The sequence below is a fragment of the Nannospalax galili genome, unplaced genomic scaffold, assembly GCF_000622305.1.
Source record: "Nannospalax galili isolate Female #2095 unplaced genomic scaffold, S.galili_v1.0 scaffold305, whole genome shotgun sequence".
In the NCBI taxonomy this organism is placed as follows: Eukaryota; Metazoa; Chordata; class Mammalia; order Rodentia; family Spalacidae; genus Nannospalax; species Nannospalax galili.
In genome coordinates, this window is record NW_008356258.1 from 5445542 (window position 1) to 5461537 (window position 15996).

Sequence of the window (15996 nt, forward strand, 5' to 3'; positions counted from 1 at the left end):
GCTATTCAATGACTTCAGTTGACATGGGCTGGAAGTCCATCTTTCTACTTACAATGCTTCTCAGAGCTTCCAAATTGCACAAATAAGTGACTTTGGCAAGAGTGATTATTAAATGAGTGACTGAATATCTATCTGATAGACTGTGAAGAAACCTTTTTCAAAGAAAGAGTCACCTCATTTACTGACATGGAATAAATTTTAATATATGTAGCTAAGTGAAAGGGAAAAGCACTTCAACATTTTTGATTTTTTAAAATACATGCTAGAATGTGTAGAAAGTAGGTGGGCACGGTGGCACATGTTTTAATCCCAGCACTCTGGAGGCACAGACAGTCCAATCTCTGTGAGATCAGGTCCAGCCTGGTCACATAACAAGGCCCAGGCCACCTGGGGGTACAGGGAGACCCTGCCTCAAAAAAGACATTAAATAGTCTTAAGAGTAGACATTGGTGTTTGTCACTGTTCTTGATGTGGAAAGTAAGGAGTGGGCAATGATGAACAAGGTTGGGAGAAAGGTTTCATTTTCTTTGAATACTTTATATCTTTACAATTTTGAACACTTGCAAATTTCTATCCAAATAGGGCTACATAATGAAAATGCACAATGATTTATTATTTTCAAAGATTTCTTTTTGTACTAGCAATTACTTATTGCCTATCATCCTGATTATTATTTTTGGTACTGAGCACTGAACCCAGGGCCTTTCTCGTGCTAGGCAGAAACTCTGTCACCAGGCTATACTCTCAATCTCTAAGTACTTTTTTATTTGAATGAGAAAGATGATTGAAACATTGATTTGAAAGAGCATGAAGCCCCGGTGAACATGTGCATCAGTAGATTTAAGAGTTCTAGAGTGTATCTGCCTGGATTTGAATCTCATCTCTTTGCCTTACTAGTTGTATACTTTAACCACCTCATCTTTCATTATGTGTGTTGGTAGACTAGAAATAATGCTTACACTTAGAGGGTTCTAACCAGCACTCAACTGGGGACATGTCAAGTTCATCATTTGACTCATAAAGCAAGTTGTGTTTACCAGATTATAAACTACAGAATGTTTTATGCAATTTGTGTAAATAAGAATTTGATTATTTCCACATTATTTTAAGAGGGGTTATTACTGGTATATTTTGTTCATGAGAAATGGACTTTGTTCCAACTACAGAAAGTTTTCTTGCAAATGATCTATTGTAATTAAGTACCTTCTGATGGGCTTTATAGAAAAGAGAAGATGGTGTTACCTAACTGAGGTGCAAGTCCTTCTAAATGAAGTCTCCCTCTCACAGACTCAGTGAGGACAGTAGATTGATATCTTGCAAGAAGGTACACATTTGATTAGGGACAATGTTGGAGCCAGCTGTGCACAGGCAAAGCATGCCACACTCGTGTATCTTTTTTGCACCTAAGAGTGTAAAATATTGACTTGAATTTCAGGCTGCAATCATGTAGCCATTTGATGGGTTTTAAGTTCTTAACTTTATGAAATTTTATTAGATATAGCAATGCACATAGTTTGCACTAAGTTGATAAATTTAAGAAGTTAAAAAATATTTCATCACTTTAGAATTGGATCACTTAACTTCTTGCATGTTTACTAGCTTGCATAGAATCCGAGATGTGTTATTAGAAATTTAGAAAAAAATTGCTTTTCACCACAATGTGAAGTTCTAGATCACAATTATAGTGATTAAATAAGATAATCTCTGTGGAAAAAAAAAAAGAAAGGGCAATCATGATTTAGTGACCTATATTGGTCTTGCATTGTCTAGTACCACTTTGGTTTATTAAAATTTAACTAGTTGATCCCTATGTTTGGACCATCTTTTTTTCTGATCAATGATTAATGAATTCTAGGAAAAAAGAATCAAATTTCCTCTACCTCTATATTTGTTTTCAGAGAAAAGTTTTATATATATTAGCTTAATATGATTCAGAGGTCACAGAGTTTAAATTATAAAACTAGTTCACTATAGAGGATAGTGCCCTGCCTGGTGACACGACATAGCCTTGAAAGAATGGTTAAAGCCACGGATTTGAAGTGTCTTCTTGATGCTGGATGCATCCTTCTACTCAGCTGTTTTCATGTGGTCCTTACAACAAGCCTACAAGCAGGCACAATCTCAATCATGAGGAAAGCGTGACATACAGAAGTTATGTCACATAGCCAGTCACTGCTAACAGTTATTTAACCCCTAGGGGCACAGACCCATGTTACCCAACACCTGCATGCTTCACCTTGTCTCTGTACTTGGTCACAGGCGCTGTAAACTTTTATTTATTTATTTATTTATTTATTTATTTATTTATTATTTATTTGGGCATGTATAAGAGAGATAGACCGCTGTCATTTTCCACATGTTCCTTCTAAACTTGGCCTCTCCCTGAACCTGGGGCTCAGGGTTTTTAAGATAAGTTGGAAGCTAGCAAGTCCCAGAAATCCTCCTACCTCCACCCCTTTTAGAAATGGGGTTATAGGTGAGCACAGAATGTATAGCTTGTACTTGGGTTCTAGGATCCAAACTCTGGTGCTCCTGATTATACAACAAGCACTGCTGCCTGAAGAACCATCTCTCCAGCCCCAAGAAGCCCTTCTCAGTGTAAAATGTGACACAGATGCAAGAGTTATTCTCTGATTGAATAAGTTTTTAGCAAAGTTTATAAATTTAAAAATATATGTACAAAAATAATTATGTGTGTGATTGCAAGAATGTACATTTACATCTATTACTATGAAATCTATTTTTCATCTGCTTTCTTTCTTTCTTTCTTTCTTTCTTTTTCTTTCTTTTTTCTTTTTCTTTCATTTCCTATCTTCCCTGAGTTAAAGTTGGCCACATGATCTTTGACAATCTTTCTCAAACCTCAATTTTAATTCTTTTATGATTATCTTGTATTCAATCCAAGTTTAGATGGAAGCAATTCTCAATGCTGATTTCTTAGATTTTTACTCAATAGGTCTTAATGAATTGAATCCTTTTAGTAATTAAGGGAAGATACACATATTGGGTAATCCAAGGAAGCTTGAATCAGTTCTGACAAAAAAGCATCTATCTTTCTAATATCTGAACCATTTATAGGCCATAACTAAATGTGGAGCCTAATTCCTCAAAACTGGATTCCCTCAAACTAAGCAGAAAGGGAATGACCTGTTGGCATGTTGAAACAAGGTCATCCTTATAGAAAAAAAATTCCCAAGCAACAAATTTCAGTTAAAATATTTGCTTTGTGAATAAAAAATAGTCCATGCAAAGTGAAAATGAAAATGTTACACTGGTAGTCTGTGAACAATGGGCTTGCAGTTTCACTACATAAACCAAAGACAGGAAACCCACATGGGACACAGGGAAGCTGGATCCCTCCATGGGGGCAGGACCACATGCGAGATGGGTCACGAAACAAAACAAAGTGAACGGCAGAATCCCCAAGTTATAAACACAAGATTGTGTGTTAGAATGGAATCTTTTAAGCCTCTGAGGAGAGATATTAGCCTATGGCGAAAGTGGGCACCATATTTGGGGAAAACTCCCGTTGTTTTATCACACTAAGTATTTTTGGAGAAAAGAATGGAAAACCTCACGCTTGCAAAACAGCTCATCTTATCTTGCTTAGTGCTCACACTTGCTTTAACCTGCCATCTTTGATGAGGACAAACCAAACACTTACAAGGTACGGATCTTTGTTTTAAATTGTGACTCTTTAGGGAGATATACTGCCTTTGTGTGACTGCAAACTCAATCTTCAAAGTTAAATCTGTGTATAAATGCTAGATTTGTGTAGACATCTTGAAGCACCTTGCTTCCTGGGATCACAAAAGGGAACATATTCCAGCCACCTTCCCAGGTGGACCGCTGTGTGCTTGTTTATCCTGTGTGTGTGAGCCCTGACCTCCACTTCATAAACACAGATCAGATTTGCAAAACCAGAGGGGTCAAAAGCCCAAATATTTACTGAATGTTTTGCAAGATAGAGAAGAGTATAAACCAACTTGGCTGATAGCCACTGTGGCTATGGTTTACTGAACATGGCCCGTCTACAGAACTCACTGAGCAGAACAAGCTTACATGTAAAGAAAGAAAGGTAAGCCAAAATTTAGAACACAGTGTTTCATCTTTTACAAACAGTGCACAAGAAACTCTCTTTACCAAGATCCGGGGAAACCGTTGCTTAATCAGACGTATCCCCCAACACATAGGGTCAGAAAGCATCTGGACTGCCACAGATCAATACTTCCTATGGATCTCATTGACTGCCCTTTGTTGGATTAATTTGGCCATTAGTGGGTCACAGACGTTTAATAACACACCATCTCTTAAGAGTACTGAAAGACATTTGTCCTCTTATCTTCCTGATGCAGTAGGCTGCCTCTAACTCTGACCAGAAGTGATATAAGATGATCCTAGGAAAAGGCTTTGACAATGCTTACGTGCCCTTCAGTTTGGTTGCCAGGTTGCTCATCCCATGGCGTACCTCTTCTGGATGCTCAGAGAGAAGTGGTCATTCATCCCTAAACATACACTGAACACAAACTGTTTGTCAGGCCCTGTTTAATATGAGCAGAACAAAAACCCTACTTGTCAAGATTACATTTGAGTGGAAAGAGGGAGTAAAGGCCTCAGAAGACAAAGGCACCTGCCCCCAAGCCTGATAACCTGAGCTCCATCCCAGAAACCCACAAGGTGAAAGGGGGAACCAACCCCCAGAGCAAGTCGTCCTCTAACCACCGCTTGCATGGTGCATACACACAAATAAATGGAATTAATTTTTTAAAAGAAACAGGTAATAAACCAAATATCACATGACATCAATTGCCAAGAAGTGCTATGAACAGAAATTAAGGGCATGAGAGACTCCAGCTGTGCTGATAAGGAGCCTTTGCTACAAGTTCGTTGTGGGGCTAATCACAAAGCTTGTGGCTGCTCACTTGCCATCTTCGGGCCATATATATCTAATTCTGTATCTATATATATCTCCATTTCTGTCATACATCTAACATCTATCTGTATTTGGAGGGGGTTGTCAGAGACTTGACAAGCCCAGGCAAGTGTCAAAATAAGGATAAAACATACTAAAAGAGGGACCTCATGGAAATAAGCCAGAAACACCATGAAGTCCATCTATGTGTTATGGAGTTTGAATGATGCTATTGTCCCCAGAGAACTTGGAGGGAGCCTGAGGGTGGGGGGCTCAGTGGGAGAGCACTTAACGTATGAGAGACCTGTGGTTGCATCTCTACCACACACAAAACCTCCAAGAATTCTCTATCTTCTGTCTACATAGATACAAACTTCTATTCTTGAAGTTACGTTTCTTTTTTTAAAAAAAAGAAAGAAAGAAATGTGTGGGGCCAGGGAGATAGCTCAGTGAGGAAAAGGTACTTGTTGCCAAACCTGATGACTCGAGTTTGATTCCAGTCCAGGGACCCACAGGGTAGAAGAAGAGAACTGATTCCTGTAAGCTGTCCTTTGACCGACACATATGTGCTCTGTCATAATAAATAAATTTTAAAATTAATAAAAATATATATACATATGTATGCCCAATATAATTTGTTCATCATATCTCTTAAACCAGATTAAAGTATCAAAATCTCATACATTTTCAAAATATTATTTTTCATTAATTAATTTTTATGTGTATGAGTGTTTTGCCTGCATGTATGTTAGTGCACCCATGCATGCAGTACCTGTGGAGGCCGGAGGAGGTTGCTGGATCCCCTGGATGTGGAGTTACAGATGGTTGTTAGTTGCCATGTGGGTGCTGGGAAGTGCTCTTAATTGCTGAGCCATTTCTCCAGTCCCTGAATATCACTATAATCATAAAATGACACATTAATTAAAATAATTAATTTTAATTTCATGTAAGCCCTATGAAGGGAAGAATTTCTTATCTGTTGTTATCTGAAACACTTAAAACAGTATAGTCAATATATTAATACTTGTTGAATGAGTAAGACATACCTTAGTGAACTATGACAAATGCTATATGATATTAAAATAAAATGTTGAAATGCTGCTGGGGCAGAAAACATGAACATTATGCAGTTTTTAAGACGAGTCAAAAAGAGGAAAGACAAGCTATATCATTCTGGAAAATTTCTGTCTGGGGGAAATCTATCCACAGAGGAAACAAAGCCAACATCACAGTATGTCAGTTACCCAGTAGGTGAAGGGTATCCATTTGAGGGGCATCATGAGGGCACCTGAGCTGCAGGAAACACAACCAGAAGTTGCCAGCAGTGTAGCCAAGGGAACGTACTTCAGGGTGGGGGCATCTGGGTCTTTGACATCACCATAGAAAAGAATTTCAGGATGAATCAAAATGAAACAAAGTTAGAGAGGTTATTGATAAGATAGAAAGAAAGATGCATTTGAAAAGACTGTACATAGTGCTCAGTAGTAGCTGTGTGGTTTGGGGGGCTTTGAAACTACTTAATCTATAGGGAAAGTGTGGGCTAGTATGCTCATTTTTCTTCTGCACATAATTCTATCCTTGAAAGAGGAGGTTCACTGTTTTTGCTTTGTTTTGCTTTGTTTTTGGTATATTGTACAGGGTTGTATCTGGAGAAAAGAATACTAATAGTGCTAAACAGAGAAAAACCTTGCTTGTAAATAGGTCACAAAACGAGTAGACTGAAAGCCTAGTTCCTTAGCCACTTTTAGCAATCACATTCGTGATGTTTCCCAGAAAGGGGAGTACAGCTAGGTCTGGTCAATGATGATGAAACTCCTGGGTGTCAGCCAGGGAGAGATGGAGATCAGAACCAGGACAGAGATGGAGTAGGCAGATTCTGATTCCCGTCTGTTCTATGTGCTAAGAAGCTATCCTGCTTCACAGCAGAGACATTACTGCAAAAGAGACTTCATGTGCATTTAATTTTTGAAAAAGCAAAGCAAAACTAACATTTTTAAACAAGTCCAAGTTTAAGTAATGTCCATAAAACAAGGCAGACAATTGAAAGTTCCTCAAAAAATTAAAAACAGGAGATGGAGAAATATCTCAGAGGTTATGAGCACTTGTTTCTCTTGCAGAGGACCCGAGTTTGGTTACCAGCACCCACAGTGACTCATAAGTATTCTTAACTCTAGTTCCAGAGGATCCAATGTCCTCTTCTGGCCTGCACAGTACTGCAGGCACATGGTATACTTATGCAACATGCAGATAAAACACTCATACATATAAAATACGAATACATAAAAAATCAACTAAAAATAGAATTACCATATGATCCAGCCGTTTCACTCGTTGGTGTCTACCCAGAGAACTCCGTAGCTTACCATGAAGATATTTGCACCCCCAGGTTTATTGCTGCTGTAGTCACGTTAGTAAGAAAATGGAACCAACCTAGCTGCCCATCAACAGATGAAAGAATAATGAACATCTGGGACAGATATAAAATGGAATATTAATCAGCTCTAAAGGAAAACGAAATCACAAAATTCGCAGGAAAATGGATGGAGCTAGAAGGTATAATATCAAATGGAGGTCACCCAATCTCAGAAAGAAAAACAACGCATGTTCTCCCTCATATGTGGCTCCTAGCCTATAATGTACACGTGCATATGTAAACAAATGCATGTATGGTTTACTATAGTATTTATAAAGGAGAACAAGAAAAGGTAATTTTAAAAGGCATACTAATGAGCACATATATATAATAACTTCACGTAAGACCTTTGAATTCTCTCAAGATATAACATATTTTCAACACAAAATAGTCCGTAAGTGGGTAATGTCTGCACGCGATTCTACAAGGGGCTGTTGCCTTACAGAGAAATCTGAAATTTAAATTATGTTTGTTGTTGTTGAAATATTTCTGTATCCTCTAGTTTTTATAAATACAAATAAATTTAGCTTATTAAAAAACAATCCAAAGGCTGCTGACTACTGCTTCTCTTGACTGGCTGTGTGAATATATAAGGAGAGAAGGCCACACTCTGGGCTGTGAGCATTTACTTTTTTGCTTACCTGGAATGAATGGGCCTCAACAACATGAGTTTAATTAAGTTAAATGAAAATTCTAGAAGTGGGCAGTGAAGGAATTTACAATCTGGGGTTTGGTGCTCTGTCAAACACAAGCATTAACCTAAGAAGATGACTTTGAACACACAGGCTAGCCTAGATGGTAAAGAAAGCCAGGTTATCGTCACCTGCTCCTAGATCTAAGGGAGCCTGTTTTATCCCCTTGCTGTAGCCCAGCTTACTCAGGTCAGGTTAAAGCACAGACCATGACTTTGCAGACATGTAATTCTCCCACTCCTCTCTGGAACCATAACTTGTAGTTGGGACTCAGGCCTTCCTCCACCTTGTAAGAAAATGAACCAGCACCAGAGGTACCCTTCCTCCCAGGGTTTGTTCTAGTGACTCCTTTATCCACCAGAAGCACTCCCAGCATCCTGCTCCTCCAATCACAGGATGTGATAAACTCACAGATCTGAAGGACTGAGCTGGTCTAAGGTATTACTTCTACCAAGACAGATATGCACACTTGAGATAGAACTAGAACTCAAAGATAGTGGTTAAAAGGATTTTAGCAAACAGTTATGGAGAGAGGATTATGGGATCAAAAACAAACTGGATGACTAATTTCAGAATACTTGTGTAAAATGGGCTAGGGAGATAGTTCAGTGGGTAAAGCACTCGCTTTGAAGCCAGACTAGTCTGATTCTTGGAACCTGCATAAAGCTGGAAGTAAAAACTGATTCCACAGAGTTGTCTCTTATCTTTACATGTGTATCTTGCCACACACGTGCCCACACATGTACATCATACACATACAATAATAATAATAATAATAATAAATTTAAAAATGAGAGTGGTGTGTAAAGCAGTTTAATGACAGAAGGGCTGCAGTTTTTGTTTTAAGTGCCCAGAGTTTTCTGGCCATGACTATTTCCTAAAGGCATCTTAGAATACTCTTACTTTGTTTAGAAATGCAGAGTGTCCTCAAGGCCTTTCCAGATCTACTGATCAGACTAACTACAGTGGACACCAGGGCAATACATTCTATTAGCAAACTCCCCCAGATAATTACCATGCACAGGGAAGCAGGGTTTACCCAGAGCCGGGGAGTGCTACACCTGTTCTACAGATGAAGGCCCAATTTCCACCCAGCAAGCCCAAATCTTGTGTAGTTCTTTTCTGTTACACTTAATACTGAAGGCATATTAAAATCATTTCCTATGGCAAAAAAAGCTTTTAAACCAACTTTATCAGTTTCTTCTATTTAAGTTAAAATTTAGATTTTGAGAAATTCATTGTATTGATATAGATTGTTTTAATCATGAATATTATTCAGAATGAAAGATACCAAGCCCCAGTTCATTAATACAGTACAGAAATGTTGGAATGACTTTGATAAATGGACATAATCTGGACTAATGACTTATAATTAATCTCAACAAAACCATGTGCTCTTGTGTCTTGTGACCTGGGCACCTGATCTCATTTCCTTGACAACCTCAATTTGGTACTCCACCCCACAAGATAATGAATGAAGAAGCTTGGGTGTGCTTGAGAATTAACATATCAAAGCACTAAAAGATGATGGCAAACCCATCTCCTTTGCACACAGTGTGACTTTTGGGTAACTGAGATATTCTAGACCTAGAAATGTAAAGGCTAGATGGTCTGTTAAATTTAGGGTCAAGCCAAGCTTCTAGTTCCCTAATTGAAGCTGGTAAAACCATTTTGAATAAAAGTATGGGTGGTACCTGAATCTAGAGAGAGCTCCAGAAACAGCATTCCAGCAGGACAGTTCCATCAGCATAGTTCTGAGAGACATCTCAGGGAACAGGTTTCGGCTTTTTATTTGTTTGTAATTATAATGTTGGCACCGTATGCACAGAAGCCCTTGTACACAGCTGCTGCTCAGGAAATCGTTTGAAGAGATTTGAGAAGCTGAGTGGTAAAGATGTAGAGAAGGGTTGAACACGGGGGCAGGTGAGGGAGAAAAGAACCTAAAATAACCCTGAGGAAGAGGAAAGATGGAGACCAGCAACGTAAACAAGAAGAGAAAGTGAGGTCTGCATAGAAGGAAAATAATGCATCCAGTGTCTCTCAGTGTGAGTGTGGGTGGGGAAGAGATGTCTAGGGTGTAGACAGACATCTGAGTGTTAAAGTTGGGGTAACCATCCTGACAGGAGCACAAGGTATCCTAGGAGAGACACTGTACCCCTCTCTGGCTATCAGACCATTGAAACAATGGACTCCAGAAATTGGAATTTTCCCTAGAGATCTCATGCTAGAAGAAAGAAAAAGATCGAAGCCTTGATGCCAGCCTGGGAAGGGAACTCCTCTCCTGGAAAGAGACTGCACACAGTTCTAACAACCTGTCAGGTCACCTGGAAGGAGGGAATGGCAGAACCATACCTTGATGAAGACAGCTTAGTTATATGTATCTCTGGCCTTCTCTTTAAACCTAAATCTCATGTCAGGACCCCAAAGATGCACTTGGGGTGGAGGGTGTCGCTAGACCTCTTTATTTGTTCCTCTCCCTAAATTGGCCACATCAAATAAATCTCTCTCTGCTTTTCACCATTACTTGTCTCTTTAATTGGTCCGTTGAGGGTGGGTGGCAGAGCCTAACGTTTTAAGACTGCCAGGGCCCAGGCTCTGACCCTAACAACTCTAGTAACAGGGAGGGTTTAGGAATAAGAACTTGGAAGTCAGTGGAAGGGAGGACAGCTTCTGAGGAGGAAATGTGCAAAAAGAAAAGAGCTTAGGACAAAAGTTGGATCTGAATTTAAGAGCTAAGAGAGGGGCTAGGAGTGTAGCTCAGTGCTAGAAGGTGTGCTTTTCTTCCTCCCTAGGCCATGGTTTCAATCCCCTGAAGACACACACACATACACACACACACACACACACACACACACACACACACAAAACAAAAAAAACTAAAAAAATAAAAAAAAAGAACAGAAAACAATGTGCACACACATACACACACACACACACACACACACACACACACACACACAAAACAAAACAAACTAAAAAGCTAACAAAACAGAACAGAAAACAATGGCTGATTCCTGCCTCATTCTCTTGCTGATGTAAAAACTTTCAGATCTATTAAGAATAATATTTCATAATACAGAATGACCAATAGAGGATGAGTTAGTCACTTTCATTACTTCACATTCTAGGATGCCAGAAGTGAACAGACTTCTTGCATTTTGTTAATTGATGCAGTTTGTGAAGTGAATTTCCCATTGTTGCTAAATTTCTGAATTGAGTGTAGGAATCAATGGACTGAATTTCTAGTGGATTTTCTAGCATAAACCACCGCATATGTCTGTGGCTGTAGAGGCTTGTTTAATGCTGATGACCAGAATGTCAAGAATTTGGAAGGCCAGGTGGCTAACCAAAGGGCTCCAAAATTTAATGCCATACTGCCACCTTCTGGTCAAGTTATTTTAACCATTAAACAAACAAACAAAAAAGACACTTGTACAGTAACATACCTATTAATACTCAAACTACTGCTCAGATTACTATAGGTTAAACAGCCTCATACTAATTCTCTTTGTATGTGTAAATTCCTTCATGGCAGCACATTTCTTTGTTTTTATACTGGTGATGGGATGGTGAGGTAAGTGTCATTCCCAGCGTCAACCATCAGTTTTTAAATGGGTCTTCAAATTAGAATCTTAAATTCAGAATTTTGCTGTGTATCTGAATGGGAGAAATTTGGGCATCGGAGTGTACCTGGTGAAGTCATGGATTCATTGTGAATTTGGAGATCTATCCAATCTTGTGGATAGTGTGTGTATAAATAACCCCCAAATGCCTCTTGTACATTGGCCCCTGCTCTTAATTCAAAAGCCTGCTGGCAGTAAAGTCATGATTTTTTATTGCACATTCAGTTGTTTGGAATATAGTCCAAAAGAACATATTTTTAATCATATAAAATCAGCTTCTTTGCATACCTACAGAAACTGAGGTCAACATATGCTGAACACAGATAGATGTTCTAGCTACAAACACCCCACACCGTGGCTGCTCCTTTATGTTCCCTGTTACAGAGGTCCTTGATGGGCTGCTAAGGGGCATCACCTGAAGATGGAAGTCCCCTTTGATTCCTCTTCTTCCCCATAGGAGTTCTTTGCCCTCCTCCCCTTCTGGATGTTATTCGGTGCCCAAATTGCCACAGGTCTGGAGGGTTCTACACTATGTGGGACTCACCTATGTCACCGAGTTGGTAGGGTCAGAACTGGGCCCTGGTAGTCCAAACAAGCTAAGCTTGGCCACCAGTACTCTATAGGGCAATTAAAGAGACAAATGGTGATAAGCAGAAAAAGAGAGATTCATTCCATATGACCACATTGGAAAGAGGAACAAAAAGAGGTCCAACACCAGCTGAGAGAGGCCTCACCTTAGGAGAAGAAACAAATCATAGACCAAGAGGAGCACACAGCTAAGAGTCCTGGTCATGGCGTGCCCTATTCAACAGCATTGTCTCAGCTCCAGTCTCTCTTGGAAGGTTGTCGGACAAGCTATCAGAACTGTACAAAATCTCTTTCAGGAGACACCGTTCCCCTCTCCCTGGTACCAGGCTTCAGACTTTTCTTTCTCCCAGCATGAGACTCCTTCTGAAATTCCAATTTCTGGTGGCCCTTCAAAAGTCAGATAGTCAAAAGAAGGGTACAGATATTTCTCTTTAGGATGTGTTTGCTCCTTCCAGGATAGCCGCCCCCGTTTCCCTGGAACATTCCGTCAATGTGCTGCCCAAATAGAGCTTGTGGCTTGCTGCTCCCACCTGGTATTATTATTTTTTTTTAATCGTGTGTGTGTGTGTGTGTGTGTGTGTGTGTGTGTGTGTATAGTGGTAAGTAAGTGCAACCCCTTGAGATGGAGTTTCGGGTGGCTTACAGCCACCGGGTAGGCATGGGTGCTGGGAGTGGAACTCGGGTCCTCTGGAAGAGCAGTATATACTTTTAACCATTGAGCCATCTTTCTATCAGCTTTTAAAAAACCTTTGAAGGAATCATTAGACAAGAGAAGCCTCACCTCAGAAAAAGAAATAAATCATAGACCAAGGCAGCCTGAGGGGCTCACGTGGTTATGGCCCTGCTCGTATGTGCTTCCCCTCCACAGAGCAGCACTGCTTCCCCAGCAGGGGCATGGAGGACTTGGTGCTACTGGTGTCTCTGGTTGTTCCTTCTCACAGTGTCCTGGAGGCCACAAAAGGGATGACTCTAGGGTGAGCCACACTTCAGGAAGGATCATCCCTGCTGTAGGCCAAATGGCTAGACCTTTGTTTGGCTCTCAGTTTGGTCACTGGATCCATCTGCTTTGACATTGATAAAAAAGGGCAGGAAGGAAGGAACTACTCAAAGTTTTGCCCACGGAAGGACAATGTGGGACTGACCCTGAAGCCCATGAGTTCATCCTGTGAGCTTATGAAAAACTAGGACCCTAGGCATGTAGTTCCAGCTGCTTGGGAAGCTGAGGCAAGAGGATCAAAAGTTTCTGGACTGCCTGGGCAGAACAGAAACTTTAAAGTGAATTTGTACAACTTAGTGAGACTTTGTCTCAATACAAAATAATCGCAAAAGGACCGGGGCTATAATTGAGGACTAGGGCATTTGCCAAGCATGGACAAACTGTGGGGTTCAAACCCCAGTACTCTAAAAGTAAAATAACGAAAGCCCCTGATCCTTTGCGCTTACAGCTCTGAGCCTCCTTTCCTGCTACTTGTCTGCCTCACTCCTCCTCTGCTCCTCCTTTGGAAACCTTCCTTCCTAGTCTGAAAAAGAGCGTTTCAGAAGCTTGCCACCTAGAGACCCCTGGCATGGTATTACTGCTGAGGTTAACAGCAGTTGTGAATTTCAAGGGAGGACACGGGACTATTAGAACTATGGCCTATTTTTATAGCTTGAATAGCTTAGGGCTTTCTCGTCTGATTTATCAAACTGAAAAACTATACAAAACTACCCTTGGACAGGCAAAATGACTCAGCTGGTAAAGATACGCAAGCCTGAAGATCTGAGTTCTGATCCTAAAACCCACGTAAAGGTAGAGAGAGATGAATTCACAAAGTTACCCTCATCCCCGCCCCCCTCTATATTCCTATCCTCAGCTCTTTTTGGTGGCAACTTGGTAAAGCCAAGATTCAGATCACCAGTCTTCAGCTCTGACTCAATAGTAATGCAGCATTCTTTTGTATGGGAATCATTAGTCAGGGTCTGGTTCTGAACCGAGTTCTACTGTTGATCAACCATGTGAACTTGCTTAGTAGATGCATTCACTTGCTCAGAAACTTCCTTTCTCATCTCAGGGAATGGAGCCTGTGACCTCTATTGTTCGACTGCTAAGTTCCATGGCTCTCATCTTTCCTGGGTGTTTAAACAAATGAGCACTGTTCTGGAAATGCTTTCTTCTTGAGTATCAGGAGTCTTCCCAGCCCTCTCTTTGCGTGCATTTCCACCTCCCTGGCTGGTCCCACCGCATCTCTGAGTGCTGAGTTTGGAGGCACCTGGTCTTTCTGATTTAGTGCTCTCCAGGCTAGCTCACCTGTGATACCAAACATCACTATCTCTATAGACTCCCAGGTTTGCACCTCCCACGGGAACTTGTCCTCCCTCTTCTGACCTCTGTAGGCATTGCATGCATGGGTGTACTTACATACTTGCAGGTAAAACACTCATACACATGAAATAAAGCAAAAACACTTTAGTTATTCAAGTTATTCATGACCTAAAACGGATGAAAACTGATCACTGATTTATCTCACTCAGAGACTTACAGACTATGTGATTGAGTCTCACCTTCCTCTCTCCTCATTTCTTCCTTCTGCCCCACTTGCTCACCAACACCATGGGAATGCTGGCCCCTTGTTTTTGCTTCAGTATGCCAAACACATCCCTGCCCCAGGGACTTTGCACATACTGTTCCTTCCACCTTGATAGTCATCCTTTAGACAGTACGTGGCTGATGCCTCACTTCTTTCAGATCTCTGTTCACTCAAGCATCCTCCTACCAAAGCTACCCTCCCTGGACCACCCTATGTCCAACTGCTGTGAGTCTACCCAAACCCTCTTGTTATTTCTTAACCCCTTGCCCTGCTTTATTTCTGTCCACAGTCCTTGCAAGAGAACAAATGCTTGTTGTTGTTGTTTTTCTCCCTTCTTCCTATTCCCAGTCCAAAATGAAAACTCCAGACAAGACAGAGATTCAGTCAGCTTTGATCACTGCTTATTCTCCAGGGTCTGCTGGGATGTGCTTGGCTTTGAGATTATCAATATATCTTTTTTAAAGGTTAATACAATCTAGTACATTTTATTTATTTTGTGTGTGTTTGTGTATATGTGTGTGGGTAATGCACATATGGAGATCAGAAGACGATTTGTAAGATTCAATTCTCTCTTTCCACCATGTGAGTCCCAGAGATTGAATTCAGTTCATCAGACTTGGCCGTAGGTGCCTTTACCTGCTGAGCCATCTTGTCAACCTTCAATACGTCTTTATGGAATGAATGAATCTGCTAAAGGATTTTCATTCACATTTACATCTAACAGGCTAAAGTGAAGATCACACTGGGACCAATTCTATACTGGAAATAACTTTGTGTTTATGATTAGACAAACCTAGTTTTCAATTCGGGTGGTACACTCACTAGTAGTGTGGACTTCTCAGACCCATTTGTGTTTGTGGCCTGGACATAATATACCTCCATAGTTTACTGTGAGCACAAGGTGAGACAAAAAGGCACATAAAGCATAAGGAGGCGATAGATGACCAGCCTTGACAGTTTATGTGTCCATGTAAGTTATAAAGGTGCGTGCACACACACACACACACACACACACACACACACACACACACAGAACTATTTTTACTGATGACTATTGTATGCAATGTATTTGTGTTAAGCTCTTTAGGGAGAATAATAGTTCTAGTACTTGTGGCATATGAAAAGAGGAAAATGAGTGATCGGTGGTCTCCCCGTACCACATACCGCTAATGGAGATGAGTATCTGACTTCTCATGACTTT